The following is a 12,835-nucleotide window of genomic DNA, read 5'->3' on the forward strand; positions in this document are numbered from 1 at the left end:
CTGCAGCCCTGCCGTGCAACAGGCTTGTCTTCAATGCGTCATCTGTAAGAGGCGTCGACGCTTTCTTTCCAAGGGGGAGGCATTCCTTGTTCCACACACACACACACACACCCATTGATCTTGAATAAAGAGGAATGTACAGTTCTAGTAACACTCACGGTTGGCAGATGTGCTGCTCAACTTTATAGTTTAAACCCCAATTCAAAAAGGTATTTGCACTGCTAAATACTGCCGTGATTTTTAGGCTATTTTATAATGTGACAATTCAAAAGGTTTACCAAAGTTTACATTTGTCCAGTATACTGTACATTGAATATATTACAAAGTAACAGTAGTTTCAAAGTACAAAGATGGAGAAACTAGGCCCTACCATGAGGTAAAAGCGTGCAAGCATTGTCTAACATTACCTTAAATAGAACATTTGGCTTTGCAATAAAATGTGATTGCTTAGAATATTTAACTTAATGTGTCAACTTAGTAAATACAATTGGGGGAAAAAAAAGTCATGTAGTTATAATGATTTCTCAATTGTTGAGACAAATTAACTTTTTTGGGTATAATTGTAAAATAAAATTTAAAAAAACTAACATGCCAAACTTTAAAATGTCTACACCGACCCAACACTGATGCATGCATGAATATTCATAAGTGGGCGTGTGCATCTCCATTGTCTATTACTGCCTGTTTTACAATAGGACCGCAGCTGCAGTGCCACTTGTTCACCTGCAGATGGCTCTACAATCACTTCTTTATTTGCTGCAGGCTCAATCCTATCCATTTGAATTGTGTGGAGGGTTTCTGATTAAAACGGATGTGACATTTAATAGTCTTTGAACTTAAGTTACAAAATCTACTGTGTACCGCAGTCAGTGCTTAATTTGTGCGTCTTGCCGATGTATAGGCCATGGCTTATTGATCCCAAAATCTCATCAAGCAGCTTCTTGAAGGATCCCAGTTGTCAGCTTCAACAACATTACTGGGGAGTTGATTCCAGACCCTCACAATTCTCTGTATTGTTTTTTTTTTTTTGATAACTCGTGTAGTACTATTGAGAGTGTAGTGTTGCGCACTTCTAATGGTTGTTGTTTTATATAGGGAGATAACTTCTGGAGTGAGCTGCATGTGCTGGTATTCTTTTTATTTTCTGTTAAACAGGTATGTTTCCGACTACTTACTTTGTGGTCCAAAAAATGTAAAACTGATAAGTCTTTGCCTGTGTGTGTGCGTGTAGAGGAAAGATAGGAAAAAAAACATTTAGAATCCGAGTAATAAGGATGTGCATTGTAAACTTTTAATTTGTAGGAACAAAAAACAAAACAAACCAGTAATACCACTATACGATCTAAAAAAAAAAAAGTGGAAATTGTTTATTGTTTTTTTGTTTTTATTTAATTTGCTAGAATTGGTACATATTACTACAAGAAAAAAATGTAATCCCGCAATCGCCCTGTTGTTAATGCTGAGGGGAGAGAACTTCTGGAGTGATCTGCATTTGCTGGTATTCTTTTTATTTTCTGTTAAACAGGCACAATAAACAGAGACTGAATCAGCACTCGTTAGCACTCTTGTGGTTTATGAAGCAGAGAATTGTAGAGAAAGATACCTCTTGGCCTTTCTAACTAGCAGCAGGATCGTGTCTGCTACACTTAGACGGCAGATCAATTAAATCATACACCTTAAATTTATCTTCTCGATTTCATCTGTGCAAAGTCTCTAATAGTGTCAGTAAAATCCAGTTTTCTGAGTACAGTACATCAAATTCCGTGGACATGATGGCAAGGCTGTTTAGGCGATCCTGGTTCAGTTCATTCTTAATGAGTCCCATGTGCGAGAATGATCGTTCTCCAGAATAGTTAGTGCACATTAAGGACAGGTAAATGCGCACCCAGCAGGGGGAAGTTGACATTCGACACAACCAACAACAAACCCCCCACGCCAGACATCAAATGGCCCGTCCCCCACCCCCTTTTTGTGGATTTTGTAATTACGTTAGCAATTTTCCATTCGTCGGTACCACCCCTGTGTCAAGAGACTGCTGCATGATCGTGGAAATCACTTGATCTAATTCAGGATAAGTTGAAGGTGGTCAAACGCTGTTCTCTTGCCCTTGCCAGAAACAAATTTAGTAAACTGAAACATTTCTGTGAATTATTCGTCCAGATCTGAATGATAGGTTTGCACGAGTGTAGCAGGTTTTTTTTTAATGTCATATTCTGAAAGTCGGTAAGGAAGCCAAACGAGTTATGCACAGTAACATACGCTTTTGATCGGTGCAAATAATCTGCTGAAAGCGTATCCAGAATCTTTAGGAAAATATGGACACGAAATCTGTCTCTGCCCTGTAGTAAGACTGTAGTTACACTGGGTCAGTCGTGATCCTGCAGAGCACTGGTGGTTGTCTCTGCCGTTGTCCTTCTTCTTGATGTTTCTTCAGCACTGCAGTTTCCATTGTGCGGTTTTCAAAATCATCAAAATGATCACAAATCTCATCGGAATCTTCCGTCTAGTTATTTAGTATGTAGGAATGTAACATAGAAAGAGAGTGAACAGGTAGACACGTGTCAGAGATATCACTCAGAAATGTTTTCAGAGATTCAAGTTATTCAACTACCACCGACAGACAGTTCGATGTTTTGTGCTTGAATGAATTTACTAGTTTCTAGTTTTGTCGAATCTGTGAGTTAAGCGAAAGGCAGTTTGAAGTGATCTTGACCGCGTTAATTGTTTATGTGAGCAGACTGAGTCCGACTCCGACTCCTTTTCTGTACTTCTTCAGGCCAGTTATTTGGAACAGTAGCGCCGCCAAAACTCTCGTTGACCAGTTGTTCAGGTTCATTTACTGTTGTCGTTACTTCATTTTCTAGGATTTAAAACCTTTAGTTTTTTTTTCGTTTCGCTGTGCCGTTAAATTTTTCCATTGAAGTTCTTCTGTTAGTTGGCTCTCAGACTAACGCTCTCTGTACTTCTTCAGGCCAGTTATTCGGAACAGTAGCGCCGCCAAAACTCTTTGACCAGTTGTGCAGGTTCATTTACTGACTTCATTTTCTAGGATAAGAGATTCAAGTGTTTAGCTAGCACGATAATGGGACAAGTGGATTGGATTTTAAACTGTAAAATAGCAGTTTTTATTTATGTATTTATTTTAAGATGGGCTGTGGACCCCCTCGGCAGCTCAGGGCCGGGGACAAATGTCCAGGTTGCCCCCCCCTATAAATCCGGCCCTGTTGCTGGAGTTCAGCCGCACACCTCTTCAGTTATGATAGTTAAACATATAATAAATTGTTTTGCTATCAAATGCGTTTTCTTAAAATTCTCAATATAGTTTTATCCATGTTCAAAGTTACTGCATGCGCTAGAGATAGAGACGCTGCTAGAGACGTTCCTGTTTTTACTGTTTCAGCTAGGTGCCTTAAAGATGACACAAGCTGGGAATGATACATTGCAACTATTGTCGTTTTGTATACATAAATAAGCTTTCTAGATTTCAAAAGCTTCTTAAACGATACAAGCAAATTCGTTCACTACTTGGTTTGATTGAATGAGTGGTAAACAAACTTCAATATGAAAGCTGAACATTAATTACAGCAAAGAACAATGACAAGTTTTTAATTAAATAATAATATTGCTGCCTACTTCACTGAAGTAAAAACGGGCTTCTGTTATTTTCAAATACCACTGCTTCAGATTAATACAACTGCATAACAGTAAACGTTTTAGTTAGGGTTGGTGTAAACACTGGCTGTGAGGGAAGAGTGCCCCCTATTGGGCCACCAATAAAACTCAGTGCAGAACTAGGTTTCCTGAGGGAGCTGATGATCTGTTTCCATGGTGTGTGGTAATATACTGCAGTGAAAGTGTGATGATTTCCCTAAATGTCCCGTTTATTAAAGCGAGCACAGTAGAGCACTAAAGTTGCATACAATTCACTAAACAAACTGACACTATTTCTGTGACTAGAGGGTTTGTTTATGTTTGGGCCTACACCCCTCTTGGGTCTAGGTAAGCTCATATTTATCATACCTATCGTTAATGTTGTTTTGAACTCTGGGTTATGCACCAACCAGAGGGACAGGGCCCCCGTTTTTATTAATACACTCTTATAGCCCTGGGAAAGGGCAATGCCTAGGGAAAATTGTACCTTTATATTACAGTACTGTACATGAAAATTAGCTCCTAACCTAAAAAAAAAACAAAAAACAAAAAAACGCCTGCCTAACTAAACCATTATTTCTGATATTACATTATTGGGGAATATTATTTCAGATGAAAAGTTTTTAGGGTTGAAATGTTTAGTTGTTTTTTCATATTTCCCGAGAGGTACTGTCTGCCAGATACTGTAGTACAACCCCCATACAAGTTTCCCATAGAAAAGTTTAACAAAGCATGGTGAAAGCATGGTAAAGTATAGGTAAACACTGTAAAGCCCAGAGAGGTAGGGTGAAACATTTAAAAAAAACATGGCAAACCATGGGAAACTATGGCAAATTTAAGACAGAGTCCCCAGCCAAATGGACAGGAATTGCACAGCAGAGTCTAAACACATGTACAAAACTAGCTGACAGTTCTGTAGGCATCTATATCCAAGACTGCAATCCAAGAGATAACTGTTTAATAGGGAACCGCCTCAAAGTAATGACTTTTTCATTCTGGAAAACAGATTGCAAAATTCTACCTCCAGGAATTAGGAGTGGTAACCATTGAGAATGGTCACAAGCAGTGTCCCTGAAGAGCAAAGGTAAAACCCTCGAAGAGATCAAATCAGCGCTTTCCAGGGTTGCCCCTGGTTACACTATGTTGTGGTGGGTGTTTGACCAATCCCTGTTCATAACAAAACCATTATATGATATGTTTACCTTCTGTGAAAGATGAGAAGCTAATTTCAACACTGAGGGGATACCAATGACTGAGTATTACAGTTGTGTCAGGACCTAGACTAACTGACACATGATATTTACAAAAAACTTCCAAATGTAAAAACAAAATCGCAACATAAAGATGACACTAAGCCACCTGGAGAAGCCTAAAGCAAAGTAAAGGGATGATTTCAGCCACCACATTATGAAAACCTAATTCCAACAGTATTGATGCTTTGAAATCACACTTGTTCATTTTCATCAACAGCAGATCGAACTCAAATCTATTTTAAGTGTGACAGCCCCAGTTAGGATTGGAGGCTCGCACAACTCAAGTCGTGCTGATGGTGGAAGCTACCTAATGAGGGTCGGACATGAGAGAGGCAAGCTTTCAATCTCCAAAAAATCTGCAAAAAAATTCAAATGCAAGCAGAACATGTCAATGTGAATATATTATAATATTGAAGGTTTTAATTTATTTGACTGGTTGCAGAATGGTTTACAGATTGTAGTCTGCAGATGAACTGGCAGCAGTCCCAGTTTGATATTGGAACGAGATGTGAGTGAGTTTTACAGACTTGTTTTACATTGCAGATGGAAATGTCTGTAATGCAGCAGAGTGGAAGCGAGGATAGTCACAATGTCGGCCGTCACAATGTCTTTGACTGGAAACTGGCTTCTCTCCCAAACTTTAAAGGTCTTCTTGCCGAAATAGAGTTGAAAGCCTTTTAACCAATGAGATCCAACATAACCTTTACACCCGGTTACACTCAGTGACCCAGCGTTTATTTTTATTGTTAATCATACAAACGTGCAGTACAGTCTGGAGCTATACTTAGATGATAGAGTTCAGGGAGTTCATAAAGTCCATGCTCATGTATTAATCTATTTTACACCTCACTCTTACTGACAAGGATATTTTACCCTGTCATCAAATAGTATGTCTTAATCATTACTTCAGAGTCTTCATTATCAGAAGTTTCCACATGTAAAACAGTTTTTGTTTTTTGGATTGTTTGCTTAGCTCTCCAGGATGTTCAATACCAGTATCTACCAAGGACACGGTCACACAGTTGCCTAACACAGCACCCTTTTTCTTGCCTCTTTAATTCACTCTATTTATCACATATGTGAGGGGATATTTTCCTCTGAATAATGCCAGTATAATGTACTCATTTCAGTTGGTATAAACGTGGTCATACTTTGGTTTTAAAACCCATGTATAAATATGTTACCACAGGTGTTATTAACAAAGACGAACAGTTTATTGCAATACAAGTTTATTAGGACCTGTCTACCCAATGGATTTGGCCTTTACCTGGTGTGGGGCATGTTCTCCTGGCATACCCTCTCTTGATTACACTGGAGGGCGAACAGATGCCTGAAGCATTTCTGTGGATAAGGTCTACCCATCAGTGCTGCAATGGTTATTTCCAAGACGATAATGCATCCATTCCCTGTGCCAGAATTGTGCAACAATGGTTTGAGGACACTTCAGAAATCTTTCATAGCCACCCATTCTTTTTGCATTTCTACATATTCTACCATTGAGTGTTTTATAGTTGGATGATATACACAATAGGCTTCCATACTGTCTCCCATGTGGGCTGTGCCGGTTTATTCATTTTGTTATACTAATAACCCCACAACAATCAGAGGAGGAAAACTATAGAACAAAAGAGCTCTTGAGATAACTAGAGTACGTGCCTTCTGCTGATGATGTCAGTTTTCTTAACACATCAGGCAGAGGAGGTCCATTGCAAATAGTATTTTCCATGATGAGTGAATTTCCAGTCAGCAACATGTCACAATACAGACACCTGATTGCAGCCAGCTGAGCAGACGTCCACCTGTTGAAATGGGGACAGAATCAGAATGTTAAAGTCAGCCAGCTTGTGTCTTTGGCAAAGCCCCTGCAGTTTAGACAGAAAGGGGATTGATTTTCAAGTGTGCTGTTGGTTCTGTCCAAATAGCGCAAAAATAAACATGTGGTGTTCATTGTTTATTTTCAGTTTACTCGTGACGTCTCTAGACAATATAACAATTGTCAAAATGAGTTTGGTGCATTAACAATACAAATATGTTATTACATAGACTCCTATTTTAACACACACTGTGAAACTGTTCATGCTAGTCACAAAAATGTAGAATTTAAATATAAAATGGAGAAGACAGAACGAGAACAGGCACAGCTTGGGGGGGGTTGCAATGTTCTAAATACAGTATAATCGTAAATATCGAAAAACTACTCACTTCTAAATCTTTTGTAGTCATTTTTGTATTACTTTAGTATAAATACATGTTAATTTGGATTCATATGTTGTTTTTTACTGACTTTATGTGAACGAAAAGACACACATTTTCCCATTTTCCCACTGGAAATAGTGATATTTTGAAATATCACTGTCCTGGTCACAAAAGCAAAGTTTGTGGGGAATAATAGCCATTTTCTATACTTTTGAGGCATAAGCAATTAGGAAATAACACTTACTACCCAGGAACAAAAAAACAAACAAAAAAAAAAAATTGTTACACTGTGTTATTTGACAACAAATAATTTTTTATCAATCTGGTTTTAGAAAAGGTCATTCGACAACGACAGCATTACTGAAATTAACAAATTATATATACTGGGCTATAGAGAAAAAGAAAATAACTGGTGCGATCTTTATTGACTTCTCTCAGGCCTTTGTGGTTTAAATCGTATTTATCAGAACGTTCCCAAGCTTTTGTCTTTGACAGAAATAAATCTGATTTTATGAGTGTATCCTTAGGTGTCCCTCAGGGGTCAATTCTTATCAGAACGTTCCCAAGCTTTTGTCTTTGACAGAAATAAATCTGATTTTATGAGTGTATCCTTAGGTGTCCCTCAGGGGTCAATTCTTGGACCTCTTATTTTCTATTTTTATTAATGAAATACCTGCTGTCTGCTGAAAAATTTATGTACATATGTATGTGGATGATACTACAGCTCTGACCATGTGATTTAACTGAGACTACAGAATTACTTTTTTGAAGATTGGTTTGATCAAATGGTTTGATTTTAAATGAAAAAAAAAAAAAACTGAACCAATGTTTTTTGGTTCAGAGAAAATGACACAAAACAATAATGCCAATTTTATTATTGTTACTTGTAATAATACCCCATTGGACAGATTTGATACTTTTAAATACAGTTTGAAAAACACATAAAATAAATATGAAGTAAAACTGTGAGAAAACTTGGACTGTTGTATGGCCAGCATCATTGCTTATATTTTACATCAAGGTTTAAATTAGCTGAGCAACTTTTGTTTCCTGTTCTGGATTATAATGGTGCGATTTATTTATTTATTTGTTCATAACTACAATTCCACAATTCGCCCACTCACTGGGAGAACAACACTGTTTTAACCAGGTGCCTATGTATTAATTTAACAAAATCCATACTGGTACCATATAGCCTACCAATGTAGACAGTTTACACAATGGCTGTTTTCTCAATATGATGTGCTGCATACTCCTTTACTGAAGCTAGAAGAAGGAATTTGCATGTCCCCTTTCTTTAAAATAAATCTTTATGCATGGCACGCCTCCCTATATGAGACATAATCCACTCTTCAAGAATGCTAACATCATTTTAAACAAAAGTTCAAAAAATAAAATCACGGTTTAACTCAGGAATATGGAATAACCCTGTTCTTTCTTATTGGAAGAAAGGCTTTATCAAATCAATACTGGAGTACTAACAGAATCAGTGGATTAGGAGATTTAATTAATAACAATAAATTATTATTCCTGTCACTGCATTGCCTTGTATGTTTAAGAGCTCCCCCTATTCGTTTGTGTTCATGTTCACATGTTACTATATTTTCTGGAAAACAAATAAAAAACATTTGTTCAAAAAAATATAACAATAAATTATCTTTGCTACGCAATTTAAAAAATAAATGTAATATTGATGCCACTGAAACCAGCACAGCTCTACAAGTTAAAGTCTGTAACACATTTACTTGGTCCTGATAATATTAACCTCACACCCACTAATATTGAAATATTTTTTTAATTTAACCCTCTTGATCAGAATAATACATCACAATGAATACATGATCCCTAATACACATGACGTGGAATTGCTCCAAATGAACATCTTATTGGGAAAACATTTCATTGCTATCATATGATGATCTTTCATATTCAGCTAAACTTGTAATTCGTCGGGACACCTCGCTACTTTTACTAACAAAAACACTTCAAAAATGAATCCTTTCTTGTTTTTTGGTCACTAAAAAAGCTATATCACTTTCCTGGAAAGGTTCCAAGCCATCTGCTTTACAACTCTGGAAGGATATATTGTTAGACAATATAAATCTAGAGAAAGTCTCAAATTTGAGAATTTAAAAAACAGATGGTATAAGGCATCAATTTATCTTACCTGACATTTTTGAACAACCCATGTTACTATATTCATATTAGCTCTATATTGCTATGAATTATAATGTGTATACGTAAAGGGCTGACCAATATGAATTGAACTGAATGTAATACATTCTGTGTATGTGTATATATACACACACACACACATATATATATATATAGTATTGTCTTTGAAATGAATAAAAACAGGTACAGGAAAGGGGAAGGTATGTAATCTCCAATGCTTTTTTGTAGGTTTAATGACATTACTGTAGCCTGTTTATCCTGAATGGTGTTGTCACTTTTACTTGTCAATGTATGGGGCCGGGCTGTCTGACTGAACTTTCTGGCAATTGCTAGTTAACTGATAACAATGGCTTAGTGCTGTTTTCTTTCCTGTAACTCAGTTGGTTTACAGTGCATATGAAAAACACAAATGTTGGGAAATGGCACTGCCACATTCTAGACACACCAACGTGGGTGTACATGTGTGGTGGGTGTGGCTCCAACAGTAAAATTGAGTGTGGGAAATTTTAGGTTTGTTTTCTTCGAAACCCACAGCAACCAAATTTACCATAGAAAAATCATAGTAATGTGTAATAAGTGAAAGCATTGTATCACGTATGTAATGACTGTAAGCCCAGAGAGATATGGTTATCTGTGGTTAAAGGCATAGTATAACCATGGAAAACTATTCAAATGCTACATTTTTATAAGATCTTTGGAAAAGAGCGAATAACTCTGATTGTTTCACTTGATGTCATAGCAAATGTTTACAGTGCAAAGGGTAAAAGGACAAGCACATACACAAACTGTGCACAAGTCATTTCTTGGATCAATTGGATTATAGTAAAAGTGAGTTTCTTTTGCATTCCCATTGCAATGATAAATGAACTCAAGTTCTTATCTCCAAACAAAGTGAGACAAATCTCTTGAGGTGCTTTATGGGAAATAAATTGAGGCCTACTTAATCTAGTTTATTGGATTATAGCCAAATGCAATTAAAAAAGCACAATCACGGCAGTTCTACTCTTCACAATATAGAACATGTGACAGATAGACATAGAGGTCTACATTCTGAAGGACCATAGCCCACAAGTGTACATAAGCCTTACAGCTGCAGATTGTTTTACATGGCTTCTCTAACTCATTAACCTATCCTACAATCTTCATATCCAAATTCTTCTTCTTATGTGCTCATTTAGCAGATGCCTTTATCCAAGGCAACTTACAGACACTAGGGTGTGTGAACTATGATTCAGCTACAGAGTAACCTACAACAACATCTCACCTGAAAGCTCAGGGCCACGCAGTGAGTCAATGACTGAGCCAGAATTTGAACTGGGGAACTTCTAGTTACAAGCCCTTTTCTTTAACCACTGGACCACACAGCCTTGAGGAAGAGTTTCCTCATAAATCAAGTACCGGTAAAACGTTTTCTCTTGGTAAACAATCATTTTAATGTTTTAGAAGAAGAAGAAGAAGAAGAAGAAGAAGAAGAAGAAGAAGAAGAAGAAGAAGAAGAAGAAGAAGAAGAAGCAAGTGTGTTACTTATCTGTGAAGGTTAATGTTTAGAATAGCCTACTTTTAAAATACATAAAAGTACAAAGCTAGAACTGGTAAATAGCAACGGTTTTCAGGAATACATGAAAATATTATTTCGAGCATGCACTTTTATTTCAAACAAACTGTAAAATAAAAACCATATTACAAAATTAAGCCATAGCATAATACACCATATAACAATTTTTTATTTTTTTTTGTTCCTGGGTAGTAAGTGTTATTTCCTAATTGCTTATGCCTCAAAAGTATAGAAAATGGCTATTATTCCCCACAAACTTTGCTTTTGTGACCAGGACAGTGATATTTCAAAATATCACTATTTCCAATGGGAAAATGGGCAAATGTGTGTCTTTTCGTTCACATAAAGTCAGAAAAAAACAACATATGAATCCAAATTATTTATACTAAAGTAATACAAAATGACTACAAAAGATTTAGAAGTGAGTAGTTTTTCGAGATTTACGATTATACTGTATTTATGATTATCTGTAATCTATAAACACTGATCAACCATCAACCAAAATATTTTCCCCCCAATATCTTATAAGAAAAAAAACTAGCATTGAAATGTTTTGAGAAAAAGTAGAGTTCACCTTGGTGTGTTGCTTTGCTCTTGAAACAATTTGCTCAGCTGTTCAGTCACAAACATAACTAGTTGTTAAAGACAGAAACACATCCTGTTAGTAAATGCCATCTTGTACAGCAAGTCAATGTACAATATAATGTGAACACTAGATTGAACATTTTCAGGTATTCCCAAAAAAACTTATCATGTGTGTCACTGGCAACACAAAAGCTATGTAAAACATTTATAAGATCTATATAATCAGTCTGATGTTTATGAACACGGAGGGAGATGGTTTAAACACTGTTCAGTTATAGATAGGGTGGTCTTTTTTATGGTAAAAATGTGCTTATTTCACAGTCTAAAAATTAAAGCAAACAATCCGATATATCAGATAGAAACAAAAGCTGTTGTTTAAAAAGGTACAAATATTTATCATATCCAATACATTGGGTCTTGGACATTTTTGTAATTCTGCAACATTGGGGTGGACTTCTCATTTTTCTTGTTCATCGTGATTTATTTTTTTCTTTTTAGAGAAATTCATTGTCTGTTTTCAGTTTAAGTTTGCAAAAAGATCATGCATAATGAATGGTTTGCAAAAAAAAAAAAAGGTATAATTAATGGTAAATATACCACTGTTTGACAATAGGAAAAAACATCATATCGCAAATTGATTGCACCTGTACCAAAATCTCACAGCGTACCACTTTCAATGTGACAGCATACGAACCACTTTCTAACATTACACGGGTCAAGTTTTGGTATGCGTACCACATTGTGACAATGTACCACTTTATAACACTACACCGGTTCAAACTGTTTTGGATTGCCGAGAGGCTCTGTTGTAATGAAAACGAGCAGCCACAGAGGGTCCCCAGGACCGAGTTTGAGAAGCCCTGGGACAGATTGTAAGCTACACATTTGAAGCGCTGGCTAATGATGACGCCTTTCCCTGGCCGTGGGTGATTCACTTTCGCGCCCCAGAAGTGATCACTTTGAAGGGAGTAGGGCGTAGGGGGCGAGGTTTTGGATTGGAACACAGCATATATGTGTTACGTTTTTTTTTGTTTGATTTAAAGTGTAGGGTTTATTTTAGAATGGTGTACCCCGCCCCTGAGTATTTTGTAAGTATATTTATGAGACGGCAAAGCCGTGTGTTTGTTATTGTTTAGAAGAGTGGATAGGGAAACCCAAAAACCTTGTGCAGAAGGTGACCATCTCCTGAGTTAATTCATTGATGGTCATGTGTATAAAAGCCTGGAGCTTTGTGCGTCTGTGCGTGGGAGAAAGAACACGAAAGTTAAAACAACTGCTACGAGTGCTGGAAGCTTCAGCAGCGTATCTGTTTAGATAAAGTTTTTTTTTGTGTTTTGAGACTTTGTTTTTGTTTGACTATTTATTTTTCTCTGTGAGCAGTGTTTCCTGTTCATACCTTTTATTTTATTTTTGTGTTTAA

Source organism: Polyodon spathula, chromosome 9 (assembly GCF_017654505.1).
Source record: "Polyodon spathula isolate WHYD16114869_AA chromosome 9, ASM1765450v1, whole genome shotgun sequence".
NCBI classification, from domain to species: domain Eukaryota; kingdom Metazoa; phylum Chordata; class Actinopteri; order Acipenseriformes; family Polyodontidae; genus Polyodon; species Polyodon spathula.